At 40.8% G+C, this 25024-nt stretch overlaps 1 protein-coding gene and 1 long non-coding RNA gene across 4 annotated transcripts in view; one reads left to right on the top strand and one right to left on the bottom strand.

The window, feature by feature from the left end:
• Positions 1-4727: 4727 nt before the first annotated feature.
• Positions 4728-20662, bottom strand: LOC132401946 (uncharacterized). Its single transcript, XR_009514762.1, has 3 exons — positions 20584-20662; positions 19355-19431; positions 4728-4807 (listed from the first exon to the last, which is right to left on the bottom strand). It is a non-coding gene; the product is annotated as an uncharacterized LOC132401946 (long non-coding RNA).
• Positions 20624-25024, top strand: part of fggy (FGGY carbohydrate kinase domain containing) — a 302066-nt gene continuing 297665 nt past the window's right edge. The window contains exon 1 of one of the 3 annotated variants that reach the window (XM_059984314.1): positions 20624-20764. The gene's annotated coding sequence lies outside the window, so the exon portion shown is untranslated. The remainder of the gene's footprint in view (positions 20765-25024) is intronic. The other 2 variants (XM_059984315.1, XM_059984313.1) reach the window with 2 other exon arrangements.

Raw genomic sequence — 25024 nt, 5'->3', positions numbered from 1 at the left:
CTGGAAGTGAATGATAGGCTTTTATTAACAGTGAAAAGGGAGCACAACCATGTTGAAGACAGAGGAAGGAGCAGTGCTCCAATCGCCTTTATCCAGGGGTCTGTGGGAGGAGTTACAGGAGCAGTCAGCAGAGGGGTGTGTCCAGACAGGTATACATAGTTTACCACACAGGTGTAAGAGTTAAAGATACATTTAGAGCATCTGCAGGGTATTCTGGAAGGTGAGGGTAATCAGCCAGTTGCCATGAAGCATGTAGGTAGCAGTGATACAAGAAAATAAGCTGCAGGAGGTCCTAAAAGCTGAATTTAGGGAGCTGGGAGATTAGTTAAAAAAGGACCTCAAAGCTAATAACTTCTGGATTGCTCTCTGTGTCATGTGCTAGTGGGAATAGCAGCATAGTTAGGATGGATATAAGGCTTGAACAGTGGTGTGATGGGGGGGCGGGGTTCATATTCCTGGAGCACTGGATCCAGTTCTGTGGGAGGTGGGATCACTACAAACCAGATGATTACACCTTGGCAGGTCCGGGATGGAATGTCCTATTGAGATTGTTTGCTTGTTTGCTTGTGCTGTTGGGGAGGGTCTAAACTAATATGGTAGTAGATGGGACTCTGGGCAGAAAGGTCAGAAGGATGCATCCAGAGACCCAAGGTAAGTTTAGGAAGGAGAAAAGTCAGAGTGGAGTGCAAAACAGTCAAATGCACACAAAGGTTTCTTGATTCTGAAAAGACAATGAGTGTAAGGGCACTGTATCTGAATCCAAACAAATCAATATCAAGAAGTATGATTCAGTGGTCATTAGAAGTGTGGTTGAGGGTGGAAATGATTGGGAATTAAATATCCAAGAGTATCAGATAACATGGAAGGATAGGTTTGAAGTTAAGGGAAGTGGTGCAGCAATCTTAAATAAAGATGAGATCAGTGTGACATTGACAGATAATACAAGATGGAAGGAGGAGAATGTTTTGTCCATCTGGGTAGAGAATAGGAATAGCAAAGGAATGGTGGACATTGCCTATAGACCACTGAATAATAATATTGCTGTAGCACAGGCAATAAACTAAAAATATCTGACACATGGTAAGAATGGAATGGCACTTGTCATGAGAGACATTAACTCGCACATAGATTGGTTAAGATGGTAGAGGCAGCATGTTAGTGAACAAACAAGAGGAATTGCTTTCATAAATCTGATCTTGTGCTTTCATTGGTCAATCCTGTAATGAAGGTTCCTCTTGAAAAGAATGATCAAAGTATGACTGAATTTATCATACAAGTGAAGGGTGTAAAAGTTCAATCTAAACCAGTAATTTATGCCAAACTAAAGGAGACTACAATGAGATGAGGGAGGAACTAGCTTGTGTAACTGGAGCTACAGGTTATATGGTGGGACAATTGAGGAAGAGTGGAAAACTTTCAAAAACTTTTTTCACAGTGTTCAACGAAAATATAATCCAGTTAATTGCAAGGACAGTAAAGGTGGAGAGAGCTGGTCTTTGATAACTGGAATCAGAATCAGGTTCAATATCACTGGTGTATGTCATGAAATATATTGTTTTATCTCAGCAGTACTTTGTAATACATATTGAAAAAGAACTACAATTTAAAATAAGAAATATGAATATAATAATATATTAAGTAGTGCAAAAGTAGTGAGAGAGTGTTCATGGGTTCATTATCATTCAGGAATCTAGGTGGTGGGGAAGAAACTGCTCCTAAAATGCTGAGTGTGTATCTTCAGCCTCCTGTACCTCCTCTGATGACAGCAATGAGAAGAAGGCATGTCCTGGGTGATGGGTGTCCTTAATGATGGATTCTGACTTTTTGGAGGCAATGGTCATTGAAAATGTCCTGGATGCTGGGGAGGCTAGTGCCCATGATGGAGCCGGTATCGTTTGCAATTTTTTGCAGCTTTTTCTGATCATGTGCATGCCCCCATGGTGATGCAACCAGTTAAAATGTTATCCATGGTGCATCTGTATAAATGTGTGAGTCTTTGGTGACATGCCAAGTCTCTTCAAGCTCCTAATGAAATATAACTGCTATTGTGCCTTCTTTTTAATTGCATCAATCTGTTTGGCCCAGGAGAGATCTTCATAGAAGTTGACACCCAAGCACTTGAAGCTGCTCACTCTCTTGATTGCTGATCCCTAGATGAGTACTGGTGTGTGTTCCCCCAACTTCCTCTTCCTGACGTCCACAATCAATTCCTTGGTCTTACCGAGTGCATAGTTGATGTGGGTAAAGCTCCCTTGGAAATGAGAAGGGAGATTAATATTGGGTAATATGGAAATCGTCAAGGCATTGATCAACTACTTTCTGTTAGTTTTCACTGTGGAAAACACATCTAACATGGCAAAGAGAGAAGTTATGGATGGGATGGGCAGCGAGGACCTCGATATAATCATTGTCACTTAACAGGTGGTGATGAGCGAAGTCAAGAAGATGAAGGTAAACAATTCCACTTGTCCCAAGGTACTGAAAAAATGGCGGAATTTATGGTAGATGCCTTTGTGATAACTTACCAGAGTTCTCTGGATGCTGGGAAGGTTCCAGCAGACCGGAAGACAGTAAATGTCATGGCGTTGTTTAAAAAAGGATGTAGGAAAATATCGGGTAACCAAGAAGAGGTTAGCTTAAAATCTGTAGTTGGGAAAATGCTTGAAGCTGTCATGAAGGAAAATGTAAGGAGGTATCTGGATGGCACAGCATGGATTCATGAAGAGCAGGTCCTGTTTGGCAAACTTACTGGAGTTCTTTGTGGACAGAATGAGCACAGTGGATGGTGGAGAACAGATGCATGTTGTATACTTGGAAGTTGTTTGATAAAGTGCTGCTTACAAGGCTTATCTATAAAATAAGAATGTGTGGAATGATATTGAGGATTGGTTAAGGAACAGAAGGCAAGAGGTTTCAGATAAATGGGTGTTTCTCTGGTTGGCATCAGTGGTGAGTGGGTTGGTGCAGGGATTGGTTGGAAACTGTTCCTGATATATTAATGATTTGGAAAAGTAAATCAAATGTAGTGTATCCAAGTTCACTGATGATGCTAAGTTGGGTGGCAAAGAGTGGGAATAAAGCGGTCCTTTTCTGGATGGCTGCTGATGACTAGTGGTCAGAGGTTGGTGTTGAGACTGCTTCTTTTCACGTTATATTTTTATGATTTGGATGATGAAATTGTGGCCAAATTGGCAGGCGATTCAAAATTAGGTAGAAGGGCAGATAGTCTTCAAAAAGCAGGGAGTTTGCTAGTAAACTTTGGTAGATGAAATAAAGGCATAGACTATTTTCTGAACAAGAGAACATTCAGAAATCAAAGGTGCAAAAGAATTAGGGAGTCCTTGTGCAGGATTCCCTAAAGGTTAGCTTGCAGATTGAGTCAGTTGTAAGAAATGCAAATACAATTTTAGCATTCATTTCAAAAGGTCTAGAACATAAAATCAAGGATGTAACGCTGAGGCTTTACAAAGCATTGGTCATACCACACTTGGAATATTTTGAGTAGTTCTGGACCCCTTACTTAAGAAAAACTGTGCTAGAAATGGAGACTGTCCAGAGGAGTTCACAAGAATTATTCTGGGAATGAAAGAGTTAATGTATGAGTGGGCCTATACTCACTGGAGTTTAGAAAGTTGGAAGGGGGGAAGTGGAATCTCATTGAAATCTATTGAATATTGAAAGGCCTAGTTAGAGTGGATGTGGAGAAGATGTTTCCCATAGTTTGGGGGGTGGGGGAGCAGTCTAGGTCCAGAGGGCACAGCCTCAGAATAGAAAAATGTCCCCTTACAACAGAGATGAGAGAAAGTTTCTTTCGCCAGAGGCCATATTTAAAATTGAGGTTGATAGGTACTCGATTAGTAAGAGCATTAAATGTTATGGAAAGAAGACAGGAGAATTGGGTTAAGAGGGATAATGTATCAGCCAGAATTGAATGGCAAAGCAGACTCAATGGGCCAAACAGCCCAATTCTGCTCCTATATTATGGTCTGATGACCCACCAAGAGATATAGATAGGTTTAGTGAGAGGGAGAGATTCTGGCAAATGGAGTTCAACATTGGTGAATGCAAGGTCAATCACTTTGGAAGGAAAAACAGAAGATCAGATTATTATTTAAATGGTGAGAGTTGACTTGGGAGTCGGGAGTGCTTGTGCTTGAATCACAAATGATTAAAGCCACATGCAATTTTGGCCGCCTTTGCTAGGGGAATTGAATTTAAGAGCAGGAAAGTATAGTGCAAATGTATGGGCTACAGGTGAGGCCATACCTGGAGTATTGTGTGGTCTTGGTCTCCTTACTTGGCTTTGGAGGTGATGCAGAGGATGTAATGAGGGTGATTCAGGAGATGAGGGATGAAGAGAGGTTGTGTTGCCTGGGATCATTCGCACTGGAATTCAGAAGAATGAGGGGGGCCTAATAGAAACTTTTAAAATTAAGAAAGGGATGGATGAGATAGAGGCAGGAATGTTCTTTCCACTGGACTAGAACTAGGAGACATGGCCTCAAGATAGATTTAGGACAGAGATGAGGAGAAACTCCTTTTCCCAGGGAATAGTGAAAGCTGTGGAATTTTATGCCCAAGAAAGCAGTAAAGGCTACCTCATCAAATATACAAGGCTCAGTTAGATAGATTTTTGCATAGCAGATGAATTAAGGGTTATGAGGAAAAGGCAGGCAGGTGGAGTTGAGTCCATGGTCAGATCAGCCATGATCTTATTGAATGGCAGAGCAGGTTCGATGGGCCAGCTGGTCTATTCTTGCTCCTACTTCTTATGTTCTTACAGTATTTCTTTGAACTTTACCCACCTCTGAAAAAAATTAAAAAATTCAAAAGGAGAATAATAAAATTTTTGAAATCATAAATAAGAATAGAAATTGTGCATTTCCTGTATCTGTTTCTTCATTAAAAGCTACCGTAGATTTTGTTGCTATGGATATCTGTTTTGAATTTCTAGTTTTTTAATCAACCTCTGCCTCTCTTCTTGAGTTATGTCATTCTTCCCACTTGTTATTGCTGCACCTATTCTTTGAATGATTACTCCTTCTTAATTTTATCAATCCCACCCACGCACAAATTTTATAGCAATTTTGCCTAATACATCTATATTTTACTAAATTATATTAAGAATGTTTTCTGAATTTCAAACTTCTGTTCTTGCTCTATCCCAAATTTCCAAAGCTAGATGTTCTGCTTTGATTTCAAGTAATTCAGTTAATGTGGAAATGCATGCTGTTTTCAAGTTATTAACTGAAGACAGTATGCCAAGACTGGGATGGGGATGAAGTGATATGCATAACACATAAAACAGTCAATTTCCTCAGGAAGCAATGCCTTTTTAAAGAGTGAATGTAACAGAAACCACAGATACAGATTTTGAATCTTTTATTTATCACAGATACATCAAAATCTACAGTGAAATGTGTATTTGCATTAACAACCAACACAATCTAAGGATGTGCTGGGGACAGCCCACGATTATCACTACACATTCCAGTGCCAAAACGTCATGCCCACAATGTTCTGCAGAATAACACAAGCAACAACAACGTAATGGCAATGCTGCTGAGTTTGTTCATGTCTTTTTTTTCTCTCTCTTCAAACTTTATATGAAGTAATGTCCTGACCAAAAATATAAAGGTGTTTTTTTTTGCATTACTCCTTCCTTCTGTATATAGTTACTTTTTATCATGAATTAAGTCACTTTTTGAAATAAAATAAAGCTGACTCCTGATTGCATTGGAGGGAATGTAGCATACTGCATGGAGCCAGGTCCTGCAGCCAGATAGAAATTGTGGTGCAGCAAAGGAGCCCAGACAGTGGTGCAGCCAACAAAGCCACTGCCTCACAGCCAGAGACTCTGATTAAATCGAAGCCTTCAATGCTGCCTCTGTGGTGTTTGCAAGTGTGTGTTTCCCCAATAAAAGCAGCAATAAAAACTATCTCTTCCCTCAGAAAATGCAGCAACTGCTAAATAGTTACATGTAAATTCAGCGCATAAAGTGGATCTCAGTTATTTACAATACCACTTTGGCCACCAAGCCTATTTAGAGTTGTAGAATCATAGAAAACAACCGCACAGAAATAGGCCCTTGGCCATTCAGCCCATTTAAAAGGATTAGTTCCATCAACCTGCACCCAGACCTTAGCCCTACATACCTCTCCCATCCATGTATCTATCCAAACTTCTCTTAAACTTTGAAATTGAAATCTCATCCACCACTTGTGTTGACAGCTCGTTCCATACTCTCACCATACTCTGAATGAAGAAATACGTACAACAAGCTGGAGGAACTCAGTAGGTCGGACAGCATCCATGGAAACTAGCAGTCAATGTTTTTGGGCCTGACAAAGGGTCTCAGCCCGTAACATTGACTGCTCGTTTCCATGGATGCTGCCCAACCTGCTGAGTTCCTCCAGCTTGTTGAACGTGTTTCTTTGACCCCAGCATCTGCAGTGTACTTTGTGTTCTGAATGAAGAAGTTTCCCCTCATGTTCCCTTAAACATTTCACCTTTCACTCTTAACCCATGGCCTCTAGTTGTAGTCTCAACTAACCTCAGTGGACAAAGCCTGCTTGCATTTACCTATTTATACCCCTCATAATTTTGTATACCTTTATCAAATTCCCCCTCAATCTTGTATGTTCTAGGGAATAAAGTTCCAACCTATTCAATCTTTCCCTGTAACTCAGGTCATCCAGTCCCAGCACATCCTCTATATTCTTTCAAACTTATTTGTATCTTTCCTGTAGGTAGGAAACCAAAACTACACACGATACTCCAAATTAAGCCTTACCAATGTCTTGTAAAACTTCAACATAACATCCGAACTCCTGTACTCAGTACTTTGATCTATGAAGGCTAATGTGCAAAAAGCTTTCATAATGGCCCTTTATATCTGTGACACTACTTTCAATGAATTATGGATCTGCATTCCCAGAACCCTTTGTTCCACCACGCGCCTCATTTACCTGCTGTTTACTGTGTAAGACCTACCCTGGTTGATCCTCCCAAAGAGCAACACCTCACACTTGTCTACATTAAACTCCATCTGCCATTTTCAGCCCATTTTTCCAGTTGGTCCAGATCCAACTGCAAGAATGATAGTGTTCCTCACTGTCCACTACACCCCAAGTCTTGAAGTTATCTGCAAATCTGCTGATTCAGTTAACCTCATTATCATCCAGATCATTGGTGTAGATGACAAACAACAACAGACCCAGCACCGACCCCTGCAGCACTCCACTAGTTACAGACCTCCAGTCAGAGAGGCAGCCCTCTAGTACCACCCTCTGGCTTCTCCCACAAAGCCAACGTCTAATCCAATTTACTACCTCATCTTGAATGCCAAGTGACTGAACCTTCTTGATCAACCTCCCATGCAGGACTTTATCAAATGTCTGGCTGAAGTCCACATAGACAACATATACCATCTTTCTTTCATTGACTTTCCTAGTAACATCTCTGAAAAACTCTATAAGATTGGTTTGACATGACCTACTGAACACAAAATGATGTGGACTATCCCTAATTAATCCCTGTTTATCCAAACATTCATCCAAAGTCTCTTAGAATAACTTTCCCACTACTAAAGTCAGGCTCACTGACCTATCATTTCCAGGTTTATTTTTAGAGCCTTTCTTAAACAATGGAACAACATTTGTTATTTTCCAATCCTCTGATACCTCATCGGTTGCGAAGGATGATTTAATTATCTCTGCTATGGCCCCTGCAGTTGTTGCATTTGCCACCCACAGGGTCCAAGGGAACACCTTGTCAGGCCCTGGGGATTTATCCACCCTGATTTGCCTCAAGACATCAAACACCTCCACCTCTGTAATCTGTATAGGTTTCATGACCTCATTGCTGCTTTGCCTCACTCTATGGCCACTGATTCCGTCTACTGAGCAAATACAAATGCCTTTAAGATCTCCCCCACCTCTTTCAGCTGCATGCATAGGTTACCATTCTGATCTTCCAGAGGACCTGTTTTGTCCCTTGCAGTCCTTTTGCCTCTCCAAGAGTACCACAACCTTGTGGTCTGGAGGTTTGTGTGTCTCAATGATCCAGAGAACAATGCTGGCTGGAATCAGGGCTTTATGCTTTGGCTCTTGGCAGGGTCACCCCTGCCCAATAGATCAAAGGGTAGAGTCCAGACTAAGACTGGTCCACTGGTCCTCCAGGTTCCAGAGGTGGAGAGTTTCAGCTTACGGCTAACAACCCGAATTGGTTAAACAAAATAGATATGGAAACAGCAATGAGGAATCTTTCTATATCTGAGTGCAACAGTATTCCTGAGTCTCCACCTGGGACTGACAGTGGTTAAAAACTGAAAGGAGGCAACTGCATGTTGAAGGAAGCGCTGAAGACCATCAGAGATGAAAAAGTAAGTTATCCTTTTTCTCTTAACATACCTGTAGAGGCCCTTAGGATTCTTCTTCACCTTGTTTGCTAGGTCTCCTGACTTTTTTCTTAAGTGTTCTCTTGCATTTCTTATATTCCTCAAGTACCTCATTTGTTCCTAGCTGCCTATACATATTATGCATCCTTTTTTTTTAACACGCCTTCAATGTCTCTCAGAAACCTTTTATTCTGACAGGCCCTAGAGAGAATGGTCCTGGTTCAACCGAATCCCTGGTTGGATCAGCCCTCGATCCCCTATGGTTTGCCCACCAGGGGCACATAGCAGTCAACGATGCTGTCATTTACCTGCTTCCATTTGGATAAGCTGGATGGCACTGTGAGGATCATGTTTTCATTTCTCAAATGCCTTCAATACCACTCAGCCCTCATTGTTGGGGGAAAAGCTCCATTCAATGCAGGTTATCACTTCCATTGTATCCTGGAAGAAGGACTACCTGGCTGGCGGAGCACAGTTTGTGTGGCTTCAGAACTATGTGTCTGACGTGGCTATAAGCAGCTCTGGGGCCCCAAAGGGGATTGTATTGGCTCCCTTCCTATTTACCCTGTATACCTCAGACTTTAGATACAACACTGAATCATATCATCTGCTGAAATTCTCTGATCACTCAGCAATAGTTGGGTGTATAAAGAGTGGACAGGGGAATGAATACAGGGCCCAGGGGGAGGACTTTGCCAAATGGGGCAAGCTGAATCATCTGCAACTCAACATCAGTAAGACAATGGAGATGGTGATGGACTTTAGGAAGACTAAGCCTGCTCTGCTCCCTGTTACTATTGATGGTGACAACGTGGGTGTGGTGAGGACCTACAAGTACCTGGGGGTGCACACGGATTGCAGACTTGAGTGGAGCACCAACACAGAGGCTGTGTACAAGAAGGGCCAGAGTCGCCTTTATTTACTGAGGAGACTGAGGTCCTTTGGAGTCTGCAGGCATCTCCTTCACATATCCTACCAGTCCGTTGTTGCCAGTACAATCTTCTACATGGTGGTGTGCTGGAGCAATGCAATCAACATGGGTGAGGCCAACAGGCTCAATAAACTGATTAGAAAGGCTGGCTCTGTTACGGAGTCAAACTGGGCACACTGGAGGCTGTGGTAGAACAAAAGACACGATGGAAAATCCTGGCAATTTTGAACAATGCTTCTCACCCTTTGCATGCCACCTTGGCTGAACAGAGGAGTCAGCCTATTGTTGGGGAAGTGGTAACCCCTCCTGTTAGACTGTTAATAACCTCTGTTTACCAGAACTCTGTTTAAGTTCTGTTTAATTCTGTTTTTTTAAAAAATTATTTCTTACTTCTCTTCTAATATTTGTGTATCTGTACACTTTAAACCTACTGTGACATAATTTCCTTAGAGAGCCATGAAGTATATATCTATCTACAAACTTTATACTCTCAAAATTTCACTTTTGAAGGCCTCTCACTTACTAAGTACACCTTTACTAGAAAACAGCCTGACCCAGTCCACCCTTGCCAGATCCTTTCTGATATCATCAAAATTGACTTTTCTCTAATTTAGAATCTCAACCCAAGGACCAGACCTATCCCTTTCTGTAATCATTTGAAACCAATGGTATTATGTTCACTGGATGCAAAGTTTTCTGCTTCACAAATTTCTGTCACCTGTCCTATCTCATTCCCTAATAGGAGATTAAGTATCACACACTCTTTTGTTGGGACTTCTAAGTACTGATTAAGGAAACCTTCTTGAACATATTTGATAGACTTTATCCCATTCATTCCTTTTACATATTGGGAGTCCCAGTCAATATGTGGAAAATTAAAATCACCTGCTATCACAAACTTACGTTTCTTGCAACAGTCTCCAAACTCTCTATAAATTTATTCCTCTAAATTTTGCAGACTGTTAGGTGGCCTGTAATATAGCCTCAATAATATGGTCATACTTTTCTTATTCATTTGTTCCATCCACAAAGCCTCACTAGACAAGTTCTCCAGTCTGTCCTGACTGAGCACTGCTGTTAGATTTTCCTTGACTAGTAATGCCACGTCTCACCCTTTAATCCCTTCAGCTCTATCATGTCTAAAACATCAGAATTTTGGAATATTGAGCTGTCACCCTTTCCCCTCCTGCAACCAAGTACAATATCATAATTCCACATGTTGATCTGTGCCCTGAGCTCGCCTGCCTTTTCTACAATAATTCTTGAATTGAAATACATGCATCTCAGAACAATAGTCCCACCATGCTCAACCTTTGCTTCCTGACTTTGTCTGAGGTGTTAACAACATCTATCTCCACAACCCCTCCACTATGTGTACTGGCACTCTGATTCCCACTCCACTAATTTAATTCCCCCCTCACCCCAATGCAATACTAGCAAACCTTCCTACTAGGATATTAGTCCCCCTCCAGTTTTGGTGCTAACTATCTCTTCTGTACAGTTCCCACATTTTCTGGAAGAGACCCCAGTGATTCAAAAATCTGAAGCCCTCCCTCCTACACCAATACTCTAGCTACATGTTGAACTGTATCATCTTCCTAATTCTGACCTCATTAATACTTGGCACATGTAGCAATCCTGAGATGACAACTTTGGAGATCCTGTCCCTTAATTTAACACCTAATTCCTTGAATTCATTTTGCAGAACTTGGTGTCCCTCTTCCTAAACATGCTTTTGGTACCAAAGTGCACTATGACCTTTGGCTCCTTACTCTCCCATTTAAGAATGCTGAGGATTTAATCCAAAATGTTCTGGACCCTTGCAGCTGGGACACAACATTACATTTCAGAAATACACACAAAATGCTGGAGAAACTCAGTAGGCCAGGCAGCATTTATGAAAAAAAGTACTCGACCCATGTATTATTTTCCATAGATGCTGCCTGGCCTGCTGAGTTCCTCCAGCATTTTGTGCATGTTGCTTGGATTTCCAGCATCTGCAGATTTTCTCTTGTTTGTGATTACATTCGGGAATCTTGTTCTCAGAACAGAACAGAATCTCCTTTCTGTTACCCTAACTAATGAATTGCCTATCACCACAGCTTGCCTCTTCTCCCCTTTCCCTCTGAGCCACAGAGCCAGACTCAGTGTCAGAGACCCCACCACTGTGACTTTCCTCCGCTACGTCACCCTCTTCCAACAGTATCCAAAGTGATCTACCTGTTGTTGAGGGGGATGGCCACAGGGGTACTCTGCACTGGCTGTTTAACCCCTTTCAGCCCCCCATCACCCTGTTTCCTGTGCCCTGCATCTTGGGTGTGAGCACTTCTCTATATGTCCTGTCTATCACCCCTTCAGCCTCCTGAATGATCTGGAGTTCATCCATTTCCAGCTCCAACTCCTCAACACAGAGTGTTAGAATTTATGGGAATGATTACATCACCTCCAAAATGTCTGTAGCTTTGTCATTATATACAACTTTTAATTTGGTAGTGGATACTTAGCTGCTTCTGCTTTAATTATTCTTTTTAAATAGCTTTCTGCATTTTAGTCTTTTTTTTCTCTTCAGTTGGCTGTAGTCTCAGCACTTCGTGGGCCTTACAGGTTGCAGCTAAAGTTGGGAAACATTGCATGAGTCGGATACAATTACAGTTTCATTGACAACTTAAGTGGTATATTTGGTCTTGACAGCATATAAAGTGCTCTTGCAGATCACACCACTCCAGATGTCAGCAAACACTTGTTTTGCTGCTCCATTTATTCACAGACACTGCAGCTATCTAATTTAGAGATAAATTCAGATAGAGGCTGTTTGTTTCTGTAAATATTAAGATCACATTTTTTTTCAAAAACTGTTTTTCACTTCTACATTCAATCTTCTTTCCCTTTGTTTTTCTATTTTGTTTATATTTTATATGTATATTCTAACTTCCAAATCTTTCTGTAGAGTGTGCTGTCTTGTTTTGGCCTTTGGTGATGTTGTTTGATCATTGTTGACCACAAAATACTGGATATTATCTTTACATTGCATGCCAACTAATGCTATCCACGTTGGGAAGGAATCAAAATGATAAATAATTTATTTGGTATTATTGGCATGATAAATATACTCTAATGCGCTTCTCCTTGATAAACCTGTAAAATATGTATATCCTGCTACATAATTTAAGATGTTGAAATGCTGTACTACTGGTTGCAGAGGCTGTGGAGGCAGTCTTTTCCTAACAAGTCTTTCATTGGAGCCTTGAGCTTCTGGGTGCAGGATCTTAGTACGTCCTTGCAACAAAGGGCTGCCAAAGATGCAGTGATAGTGTATACCACCCACAATCTGCTTGTTCCTCAGTCTGCGAAGGTACAGGATGTTCCCTTGTTTTTGCATGCTCTTGGTACTGGATAACTAAACGGTACATAATAGTTTGCACATGCGCTTCCAGAGACTGTGGGGACTTTTTCAGTCTCTTCTGGTTTCATCCCAAATTGAAAAGGCATGCAGATTGACTGTGTGGCTTTGTTGTAGAATCTGGGAGAGGATGGATTAACTGGCACATGGGAAGAGTAAAATGGAATCACCATTAGATCACAGTAATTGGTTGTTTTGTGATTTGAATGTGATTGGAATGTGGAAAGGCCTGATTCCATTCCGTGTGACTCTATAACAAGAGCAGTTCAGAGATCACCTCCAGTGTAGTGTTATTTAAAACCATTTTTTGACAACTGTGCAGTGATAAGTTAAAATATGGCAGTGTTAAGTGTTTGCCAATCTTCACTGGAAACAAACACGGTTTTTAAAATAACTATGTTGAATTTTTACGTGCCAGAATGTATTACATTCATATTCTCATTCACATTTGTACTTAGATACAGCATGGTCACCAGCCCACCTTTCCCTATAAGCCCGCACCACCAATTGCACCATTTCTGAAGACTCATCATTGAAAATGCCTCTAATGCAGGTTCCAGACTAAAAGCAGTATCAGTAGTTAACAATTCCTGGGCCATTAAAAAGGCCAGTGCTCTGAGTCGGCAGTCTCTGAGATCTTTCCTCTTACTATTTCTACTAGCTCTACAAAAATGAATTGTGAGTTGGTGCAGTTTTCACAAAGTGAATCTATCGTATCTGGGCTATATTTTTTTTGGAGATAGAGGAAATATTCGAATCTGTTTACTCTTGCCTCGTCATCTTGAGAATAACACAAGGGGAGAAAAGTTCTAAGATTTATCTTCTTTTCAGAGATGATGGACCAGATGTTGCAGCTGTAATAACAGAGCAAATGTCAACACTCACTGTTATTACTTTTAGAGACTGACAGAAGCTTCTGGATTGCATACAGGTTCACTTATAAATGAAAATCTTGAGATTTCTATTGATGATACCTTACACCTTGACAGGGGTTGCTGTGGTGTTCTCTACCCAGAATCAGTGAATTAAAGTTAATTAAACTTTTTATGCTGACTGTTTTTGCTTTAACATAAGTAAAAATGATACAGCATATTGTATGTTAAATATCTGAATTTTAAACAGTATGCAGTCATAATTATAGCAGAGCAATTATCACTAAAAATATTTTATCCACTGGGGTTTAATTTCTCAGGATAATTACTTCAAAATTCCTTGAATTCTCCAAGAGTAAAAAGTGATTCATTTTAAGTTTATACAAACGTGTATTTCAGCCTCTACTTTCTGTGTATTTCCCAGTATTTATTTTGCTGTGTGTGAAATGTTACATGAAAGTGATCTTTTTTTACTTCCATTTCTGAGAATTATACAATCCAAATGGCTCTTCCATTTAATGATATCCATGACAGTGCATGCCCTGGATCCTTTACAGAAAGTACTAGACTCTGATTTGTCAAAACATATCCACATCAAAGTGCCAATTTCAAACAATTAAACAATAAACAATAAACTATGGGTGTTCTGCAGTTATGCATTTACCAAGTTTTACAAGTGTAGGAAAGTAAAAGTCTACAATACAAAATTCAGCAGTCCATCTTATAGATTGCCACTATGGACAAATACAACCCCAATTTTCCTGTTTTGCAAAATCAAGATGAAAGGTTAAATGTGCTCATGGAATGAATTGTCCTGATATGATATGAATTCTGGTGAGAGTCCTTCAGCTATTCATTTTCTCCCTTCATCCTGCACTTGTGTACTTAGCCAGTCTAGGGTAACATTAGTATAATGTGATGCATTTGGGATTTTAGGACCTTGTAATAAAACTGCCAAAGTCTGCATTACTTCTTTTAAGAGGGAAAAAAATCTTTATTCATCATTTTAACCTTTTGTATATTAAAGTAGTATTTCTGCAACAAAATGAAAAAATATAACAAGATTAAGACTTTTCCATTTTAAAAGCTTTGAAGGAGGTGAGAAAACACATAAAACAAGTGCGTCCAGTCTGAAGAAATGTCAGCATGAAATAATTCAGTCTGGGCAAAGTTCACGTGTATGTGCGGAATACTAAGATTATAATGCAGGGCATTTTATCATTTCTGAGAAAATCCGCAATATTTCCTAGACTGCTATTAATCAGCTCAGTAATAAAAGTAAACTGTATTAAAAGTGAAATGTAAGTTCACAGCATAATATTAGGCTGTATTTCTAACACTATTTTATCACTTTACAGAACATCAAAGATAATAAAATGTGCAGTTTCCCAACTGCTTTAACATTTTAGAAAACATGTTTTGAATTTCTATTAATTCTTCATAGAAATATATACGATGGTACATGATAAAGACTATCAGTAATCAATGTACCATCATGAACCAATTTATATCTTTCTGTGATATCAGAAATTTTTAATACATTTTGAACACGGATTTATCAGATGATGATGTATCCTATGATCCTAACCATTTTTTTTTACTCCAGAACTATGCAGATACACAAGAGAAACCAAGGTATGAGTGAGGAAGACCAATTCCTGAAGAACAAATGAAGTGGAGCTGGAGGGACATTTGGGACCAGAATTGACACAGGTGAGTGAAAATAAAATACAAAAATATAATCAGAGAACTCAAGGAGATGTGCAACAAGAACACAATTAATGCAAAAAAGGCAAGGAGCTTGAACAAGAGAAGTACTGAGGGATGATGAGAGGTACAGCTGGCAATCAACATAAAACTCTGTAGTTCGGAAATGGGGCTTGAGATTTGAATAATGAAGTTAGAAGCAGGAATATTACCTGGACACTCAATAACCTGATGTTTTTCGTTTCCCTGGGGTGAAAGATGATAAGCAGCCATTTCTGGGTCATTTTATCCTACTTAGAACATTCAAAAAACACTTCCTGTTGAAGGTCACAGAATTATATCAACTTATTTGCATTACATCACTGGATTTATTGGTGATCTTTATACTGAGGGTCTCTAGTTATGGTCTTCTCCAGAAGTTAAAGCATTTTCTCTATATCCATGCTATCAAAACACTTCACTGATTTAGACACATCCGCTAGGTCTCTTCAGAGACACAACAGATTGCAGATGCTGCACCTGAAGTAACACAAAGGGAACTGGAGGAACCAAATGGATCAGGCATCCCCTAAGGAGGGAAATGAATGACCGATGTCTTGAGTCATGAAGTCAGAGAGCAAGACAGCATGGAAACAATCCTTTTTGCCCAAATGGTCCATGCTGACAATAGCGTTCTCCCCACTAGTCCCAGTTACCCACATTCAGACCATAACCCTCCAAGCCCCTCAGCTCCGTGTACCTGTCCAAATGTTGAAATAGTACCTGCATTGTCCACTTCCTCTGACAGCTCATTCCAGGTGCTCTAGCAGCGTTTATATAAAGAAATTGCCTCTCAGATTGCTTTCAAGTCTTTCCCCTCTTTTCCTGTATCTCTGCCCTTGAGTTTTGGACTCCCTAACCATAAGAAAAAGATTATGACTATCCAGTTTATCCAAACTCCTCAAGATTTTATAAATTTCTGTTAAGTCACCTCATATTCTCCTGTTGTCCAGGGAATAATAATCCAACATAACTCATCCCTCCCTATAGCTCAAGAGCTTATCTGTTGGCCATACCCCAGTAAATCTCTTCTGCATCCATTCCAGCTCAACAATGTAATTTCTACAACAAGTTGGACCAAAACTACATAATTCTTCAAATGCGGCCTCACCAATGACTTACTTCACTGAAGTTTCATTTCCCTACTCCTAAACTCGATGTCCTGACTGAAGGCCAGCATATTGAACACCTTCACCACTCTGTGTCCTTGCGTGGCCACTTGCATCAAACTGTGCACCTGTATTCCCAGCTCCCTCTGTTCCACAACACTCGTCAGTACCTGCCATTGTATAAATCCTACCTTGGTTTGAATGTCCAATATGCATCAAAGGGGAAAGGCTTATTTACCATACAGAAAACATTCACTGTCCTACATTCATCTCCTGTGCCTCTTTGGTATAACACCATAAGATAAAGGAGCAGAATTAAGCTATTTGGCCCATCGAGTCTGTTCCATCATTTCATCATGGTTGATCCAATTTTCCTCTCAGCCCCAACCTCCTATCTTCTCCCCATATCCATTTATGTCGTGAACAATCAAGAATCTATCAATCTCTGCCTTAATTATACATAAATCTTGGCATCCACAGCTACCTGTGGTAAAGAATTCCACAGATTCACCATTCTCTGGCTAAAGAAATGGCTCTTCATTCTGTTCTGAAAGGGCACCCCTCTATTCTGATGCTGTGTCCTCGGGTCTCAGACTCTCCCATCATTGAAAACAATCTCTTCACATCAACTCTATCAAAGCCTTTCACCATTGACAGGTTTCAATGAGGTCACCCCTCATTCTTCTGAATTCCAGCGAATACGGGCCCAGAGCCATCAAATGCTCTTCATAAGAGAAGCCATTCAATCCTGGAAATATTTTTGTGAAACTCTTTTGAACTCTCTCCAGTTTCAGCATGTCCTTTCTAAGACAAGGGGCCCAAACCTGCTAACAATACTCCAAGTGAGGCCTCACCAGTGCTTATAAAGTTCTAACATTATTTCCTTGCTTTTATTTCTAGTCCTTTCAAAATGAATGCTAACATTGCATTGTCTTCCTCACAGACTCAACCTGCAAATTAACCTTTAGGAAATCCTGCATAAGGACTCCTAAGCCCCTTTGTAACTCAATTTTTTTTTTGTATTTTCTCTGTTTAGAAAATAGTCATCCCTTTCATTACTTCTACCAAAGTGTATAACCATACACTTCCCAACACCGCATTCCATTTACCATTTCTTTGCCCATTCTCCTGATCTGTCTAAGTGCTTCTGTAGTGTCTCTGCTTTCTCTTATGTTTTGGTCTTCTCACATATTCCAGGGATGTGAAAATTGATTAATTTGTTGTGGCAAATTACGCATTAATATAGATAAGTGGCAAAAGAATTAAAGGGGAGTTCATGGACATGTGAGAGAAGATGTTTCAGGGCTACAAAGAAATTATAAAAGGAGAATGGGATGGATACGTTGCTTTGTTGGGAGTTAGCACAGGCCAAATGAAGACCTTCTGTACTGCAGCAAGTAAACTTGTTTTGGTAGTGTCATTGTATCTTATGAGAGTTAGAAGAGGCGATGGTAGGATACGGGATATATGGGGCTGCAGGACTAATTTTGACTGCTGTAGCTAAACATCAGTATAGATGGATATTTGTGTCCTGATGTAATAGATAAATAGATGTTTTGTATACTAAAAAGTCACTCTTTCCAAATGAAAAACAGTAGATGAATTTCATAATGAAAGGTAATAGAACAACAGGGATGTACGTTTACACTGGATGTAACTATTGAAACCAATGGCCTTTAATCGCCAAAGCCCATAACCAGGAGTGGTTCAGTAGCACTCGATTGAGCATGTAAAATCCTCAATGATTTTTGCAAGAGGGGACTTATGGGAGATGGTGATAGAGCCAATGTTAAGGAAGAATCTATCTAACCTCATCAATCTACTTGTAAACGTCTTTTTCTGCAGTAAGTACACCCATCACTCAGATATAGTGAAGGGAGCATAAGAGATACTGTACCTGAAATAAGGTGCCAAGCCGGTAATCTATCAGGCAGGGCAATGTGTAAACTAACTGCAGAAGCAACTTGCAATACAGAGTTAAATGATTCCAACCCAATAAATCTGATAAAAATATGCACTTATAAACATAGGATAGTTTACAAAATAAATGATTCTTGTAACATACCCATGCTCAATGACATGAAGCTCAGCAAAAGAGTACAAAATACTGGATCAAATAGACAATTGTTGACTCAGATCTAATGAAGTGGTTCAAAAGATTTGTTATAGCTAGAATTAAATCCTGCTGAGCAAGGACCGGGATACTTCCTCATTATTCCTTTTATGTATTGTATTAACTTACACTGCAGTTTACAGTAATTTTCTTCAGCTACCACAAAAACCAAGTTTCACATCATATAAGACTGTGATAAACCTGATATTGAAACATCTTCAGCCAGAAATAAACCTTCTCAGTTTCCTGAGACCTTCCAACTACACACCTATCTGAAACACTTAACTCGAGCCAATTCAATTCACACTTTGTGAAAACAAAATTTGATTCACAATTGAACTTGACAGAATACCAGTTGCTGTTTAGAAAACATGCTCCAAGATAACCAAATCTCTATACATGCTGATCCTAAGTAACCACACCATTTGTATTTACTAACACATGGGGAAAATTACTCAAGCATGTTACAATCATGGTAAAAAGGCAAATCCAATAGTCAATTATCATAAACACAGGAAATTCTGTAGATGTTCTATCCATCAGAAGACGAATTTCTCGGTGGCCAACTATTTTAATTCCTATCCCTATCCCATTCTGAAATGTTGGTCCACGGCCTTCTGTTTTGCCACGATGAGGCCACTGTCAGAGTGGAGGAGCAACACTTCATGTTCCGCTTAGGTAGCTGAAAACCTGATTCCCTGACCATTGATTTCTCCTTCTGGTAATTTTTTCCCCTTCCTTCTTCTTCTATTCCCCACTATGGCCTCTTACCTCTTCTCCTCACCTGTCTATCACCTCCTGTTGCCCCTCCTTCTGCCCTTTTACCCATGGTGCTCCACCGAAACCACTCTGTCCTGAAACCTGTACACATAAAAGAAACTGGTGAGTTTTAAGGATAAACAATTCATAGAAGATCACAGATACTTCCAGTGGCTCGAGTGAAAAGCATCACATGATGAATTACTGTCTGAACACAGTGATGGGAACAGCACCAGGCAAGGAACAAGCGAGACTAGCAAAATATCCACAAATATTTATTAATCTCAATGGCTGGCATTTATTTATTGAGACACAGCATGGAAAAGCCCTTCAAGCCTCACCACCCAACAATTCCAATTTAATCCCAGCCTAATCATGGGACAATTTACAATGACCAACTGGTACATCTTTGGACTGTGGGAAGTGTGGTGAAGTACGTGTGCCTGTCTGGACACGCCCCCGGCTGACAGCTTCTGTAGCTCCTCCCACAGACCCCTGTATAAAGGCGATCGAGGCCTGGGGCTGGCCTCTTAGTCTCCAGGATGTAGTATGGTGGTCACTCACTGCTGGTTCCTTCTTCCAGTCAATAAAAGCCGATATCTCGCCTTTATGTCTCAGGGTGAGTTATTGATGGTGCATCAGGAAGAAACCAGAGCACCCAGAGGAAACCCATGCAGTCACACAGATGTACAAACTCCTTAAATTGAACCCAAAGCACTGTGCAAACCACTATGTTACCATGCCAGCTGAGTAGCAACACACTTAGTACAAGAGTCTGGCATCTAGGGCCACAGTCTTAGAATAAAGGGCATCCATTGTAATCAGAGATAAGGAGGGATTTAACCAGAGAATTTCCAAGCAACACAAACAAAATGCTGGAGGAACTTAGCATTTTGTGTGTTGTTCAGGAGGAATTTCTTCAGCCAGATGGTGGTGATTGTGAAACCTGATGCCACAGAGAACTGTGAATGCCAAGACACTAGGTATTTTTAAGCCAGAGATTGATAGGTTCTCGATTGGTGAGGGTGTTATGGGGAGATTACAAGCGAATGGGACAGAACAAAAACAAACATGATTGAACAGCACAGCAGACCCGATGAGCCTAGATATCTAATTATGTTCCTACATCATATGGTCCCTTACCCAGTCTCAACCCAAGCAGAATATTGGATGTATGAAAAATTACGAATTTGAAACTTAAAAGCTTCAATGATTCAATACAGAAGTAGATTATACTGCGTGGTTCTGCCTCACCGCAATTTTGAAATTAGGATTAGAAAACTGGAGGGTTAAAAGCAAGTTTGGACTTTAGTTAGTAGTTCCAGTGCCGAGCGGGTGCACCGGGCCGATACAAGTCACAGGGTCGATGGGCTTTCCGTAGTGCGCAGGAGCCGGCTGGACCTGTCCTTTCTCGGCCGCCGACCACGTCCCCCAGGTATGTGATTTCCGTGAGAACACGTCCCACGGGAATGTGACTGAGCCGCCGCCGCCAGCGCGGGAGCGCGTCCGCTGCGTGCACGCGCACCTCGCGCTCCGCCTCGCCATTGCCAGTGGGAGCCCGTCGCCACTCGCCCCCGTCTCCCCGACCCGCGGCGGGCCGGAGCAACGCCCGTCCACCACTTCCTCTGTCGGCTGCCGATCAAACCCTGTTGTACTCTTTCAGACCAATATTTCAGATTTGGCCTCAGCGACATATTATACAACTTTAACGTAACATCCAAACTCCTGAACAAAATACTCTGATTTATGAAGGCTATTATTGTAAAGCTCTCTTTACAACCTTTCCCCCGGAGTTGCTATTCTCCTCCCTGACTACTAATTGTTCTTGCACAATATTCTGTATACTGTACTGAGAACTTGAAATAATAGAACATGCTACAAATATTAGGCATCTAGTAACAATGAACGTGTTGCTTAACTCACTGTGGCTATTGGACAGTTACCAATTCCCAATCCAGGTGGTTCACTCCTCTCCTGGAGTAGGACATGGCTGTTAATGAAAATTGAATTAGATGGGCTTGATTTTGAGGAGAATGCATTGTCAGAAGATCCACTCTTAGTCAAATGGGATAGTAATCTTGCATATGGTCTGACTTAGACGTAGGCAGGGGTCAGGGAATGTTCTGTAGCAAGGACATGTTGTGTGGCACTGCATAGTGCTAAATTGGATTGACTCGTAACATATTTGGCAGGTTATACTGGGCATCCATGTGGGTGTTTGGCAGCATACATCGCAATCTGTAACTTTGTGTTCTGGTACAGTCTTCACTTTGCCCTTATTATCAAGCCAGGGGATCTGCTGTGATTTAGTGAGGAATGCTGGGAGCAGAATCATGCTTGTCAAAAAATGAGGTGCCAATAGAGTGAAACTAAAGCACATGACTGCAGGCAAGCATTAAAAATAGAATAGAGTAATGCTTTTCCAGTAAATAGAGCAAATTAAAAGTTCTGGCACGTAAAAATCTGCTTGCAGTGGATGGCTGAATAGTTAAACAAAGGAGATCATATCCTCAATAGTCTTGTGTCCAGTCATTAAATGATAAAACCAAGCCTGAAATATTCACAACCATGTTTATTCAGAAATGGCAAATACATTACTAATAACACCTTTACTGAATTAAGTTATGGTAAATTAACACCACAATGACGAGGTGAACCATGCTGGTACGTTGCAGAATTGACATAGTTGGAGTGAGCCATTTGGAGAGGAGAAGTCGAGGCAGGGGAGTCTCATTGCCCATACAACTGGCCAGCCCAGATAGACTGGAAAGACAGGGTGTTGGGATCAGAGGCAAGATTTGATTTTGCTTGCTCTCCTGTGATGTCCACTCCTCTCTCCATGGTGCTGAGGCTATTAAGTCTGCCCCAGCTGCCATGCTCTGTACCTGCTAATCTGATGAACTAATACCAAGGCTTTGGGCCTTCTCCAGCTGCTCCGGGGTTTGGATCTAAGGAGTCATTTTGGTTTGGAATGTTGTTACTCACTTCTACTGTTTGCATGATGTGTGTGTTTTTTTCCTTTCTCTGTGCATCAGGTGATGGTACTTACTTTTTAAAATTGGGTTCTTTCAGGTTTCTTGCTTTGTGGCTTTGAGCAAAGAAATCTCAAGGTTGTGTAATTTATACATTATTTGATAATAAATATACTTCGAAACATGATCTATGCTTTATCCTGAAATCTCAATCAACACAGGAGCCAGTTATCAGTTAATTCACTCCAGTTATTATAAAGAGTACCAAATGCAGCAGTTGCTTTGGGTCCAAACCACATAAAGCTGAGCTCCAGCATAAACTTTGCCTTGAGCCAGGCTGTTCCACTTCAGTTACTACAATGGAATCTACCCAACAAATGTGGAAAACGGCCCAGATAAGTTCTGTTTGTATAAAAGCAGGATACATCCAATCAGGTCAGTTAAGTAGCAACTGGACTCCACTGAGTTGTCAGCAAAGTAACGGAAAGTGTCACGTTGTCATTGACAGTCATATCTTCAGAATCAGGTTTAATATCACTGGCATATGTTGTGATATTTGTTAACTTTACGGCAAAGAAATATATGCTAAATGTGGAGGGAAAAATCTGAATTACAGTAAGTACATATGTCTATTAAATAGTTAAGTTAAAATAAGTCATGCAAAAAAAAACCCCAAAAAGTAGTGAGATCACCTTCATGGGTTCAATGTCCATTTAGAAATCAGATGGCAGAAGGTAAGAAGCTGTCCTTGAATCACTGGGTGTGTGTGTTCAGCCTTCTTACCTGCTACTTACCTACCTACTATGTGCAGTTCAGCTACAGACCTCATTACAGCCTCAGTCATAATGCTGTTTCACCTTTGGAATTCAGATTTATTCATATCTTGATATAAATGATATCTTCATTTATAATTCCTCCAGGCTTCATATACTTGATTATCACAGATGAAGAAATGTTTAACACACCCATTGCTTATGGTGCAAAGCTTATGTAATAACTTGTTTTTGCATGCCACCTCTTTCCTTGAGTCAACACACATTTGGCAAATATGCTTTTTTAAAGCTGTTTCTAAACATGTTTACACAAATGCAAGTGTCATATGAAGAAGTTCGCAGTCGATGCAAAAATTAGCCATGGTGGTTGATATTGAAGGAGAAAGATGCAGGTTGATGGTATACAAAGGGAAGGAACTTCAAAGAAGTGTAAGGTAATAAATGTGGGAAAGGGAATATACAATAAATGATTTGATACTTTGAAGTATGGAGGGAATAATGGATTATGGATTGCATGTCCACACATAATTGAAAGTAGCAAGACAGGATGGAAAACTGATGAAGAGATATACAGTATTTTGTTCAAATTACAGAATATAAGATCGATATAAGATTAAGATGGTGCTGATAAATGGTGACTGCGTGTAGCTCCAACGAGAATCATCAAATATTCCTGTTTATGATTACTACAGTTGAAATGCATAGTCACAGCCACAAGTACTTCAGTAAGCAGTGTCATTTGAACACGTTCAAAAAATCCATTGATACTCAAAATTGGCATACCCCAGATGGTAGACTTTGGTAGTGAATGCAGTTCCCCTTTAAGGGAACAGAAGCAGGGATGGTGTGCTGGGCTACAGGTATGATTGAAACGGAGAGGCTTTAGAGTCCCAATTCCCAACTATTCTGCTGGCGATTGTCCAGTCTCGGAGATTACATTTGAAGACTGTGGTGGTTCTGTCGTAGTTCTGCTCACCTGACCTGGAATATCTAGCAGTCAAATATCATCCTTTTTATCTCCCAGGGGAGCTTTTCATCATCATCCCAGTAGCAGTGTACATTTCACCAGTGTCTACTGTCAGGCAGCCACTGGAGGAGCTGAGCAATGTAATCAGCAGGCATGAAATGGCACATCCTGATGTCTTCTCATCATTGTAGGGGATTTCAACCAGGCCAACTGGAAGAAATCTCTGGAACCTGAGGAGCTACACCTTTGACCGCTTTATCCCTCCATCAAGCAAGCTTACTGTGCCTTCCCGTGCCCATACTTTGGAAAGTCCTATCACCTGGCTGCACTTATATTCCCAGCAGAGATTAAAGATTTGCAACACCATTGGTGAGGACCAAGAGGTATAGGCAAGGGAGGCAGAGGAGGGCTGACAGGACTGCTGTAAGTTGGTGGACTTAAAATGACCCGTGGAAGGTTATTTTAAGAGTGAAGAAACAAATCTAATTGACGTTAGAGATGGAATCAGATGCAAGTCAGTTTGCAGGCTGTTACAAAGTGAAACCTAATATCATGAATGGCTTGATGCGTCACACCTAAGTGGGTTTGATGCACTTTGAAAGGGAGAATAAAACTACACCTGCGTGAATCCTTGCAGCATCTGGTGACCCTGTGATCTCTGTCTCGGAAACTGACATCCGCCAAGAGGGTGAACCCTCGCAAGGCATTATGCCCTGGTGGTTTACTTGGTAGGGCTCTGAAAACCTGTGCCAGCCAAATGGCAGAAGTGTTTAAGGACATCTTCAATCTCTCACTGCTGCCGTTGAAGGTTCCACCTGCTTCAAAAGGGCGACACTCATTCCAGTGCGCAACTAGAGCAGGGTGACTAGTGGCAGTCACATCTACAGTGATGAGATGCTTTGAAAGGTTGGTTATGGCCAGAATAAACTTCTGTCTAAGCAAAGACCTGGACCCACTTCAATTTGGCTATTGTCACACAATAG

Source organism: Hypanus sabinus, chromosome 11 (genome assembly GCF_030144855.1).
Source record: "Hypanus sabinus isolate sHypSab1 chromosome 11, sHypSab1.hap1, whole genome shotgun sequence".
Taxonomy (NCBI): domain Eukaryota; kingdom Metazoa; phylum Chordata; class Chondrichthyes; order Myliobatiformes; family Dasyatidae; genus Hypanus; species Hypanus sabinus.
The sequence above is the reverse complement of the archived record's forward strand: the minus strand, read 5'-3'. Positions and strand labels throughout refer to the sequence as shown.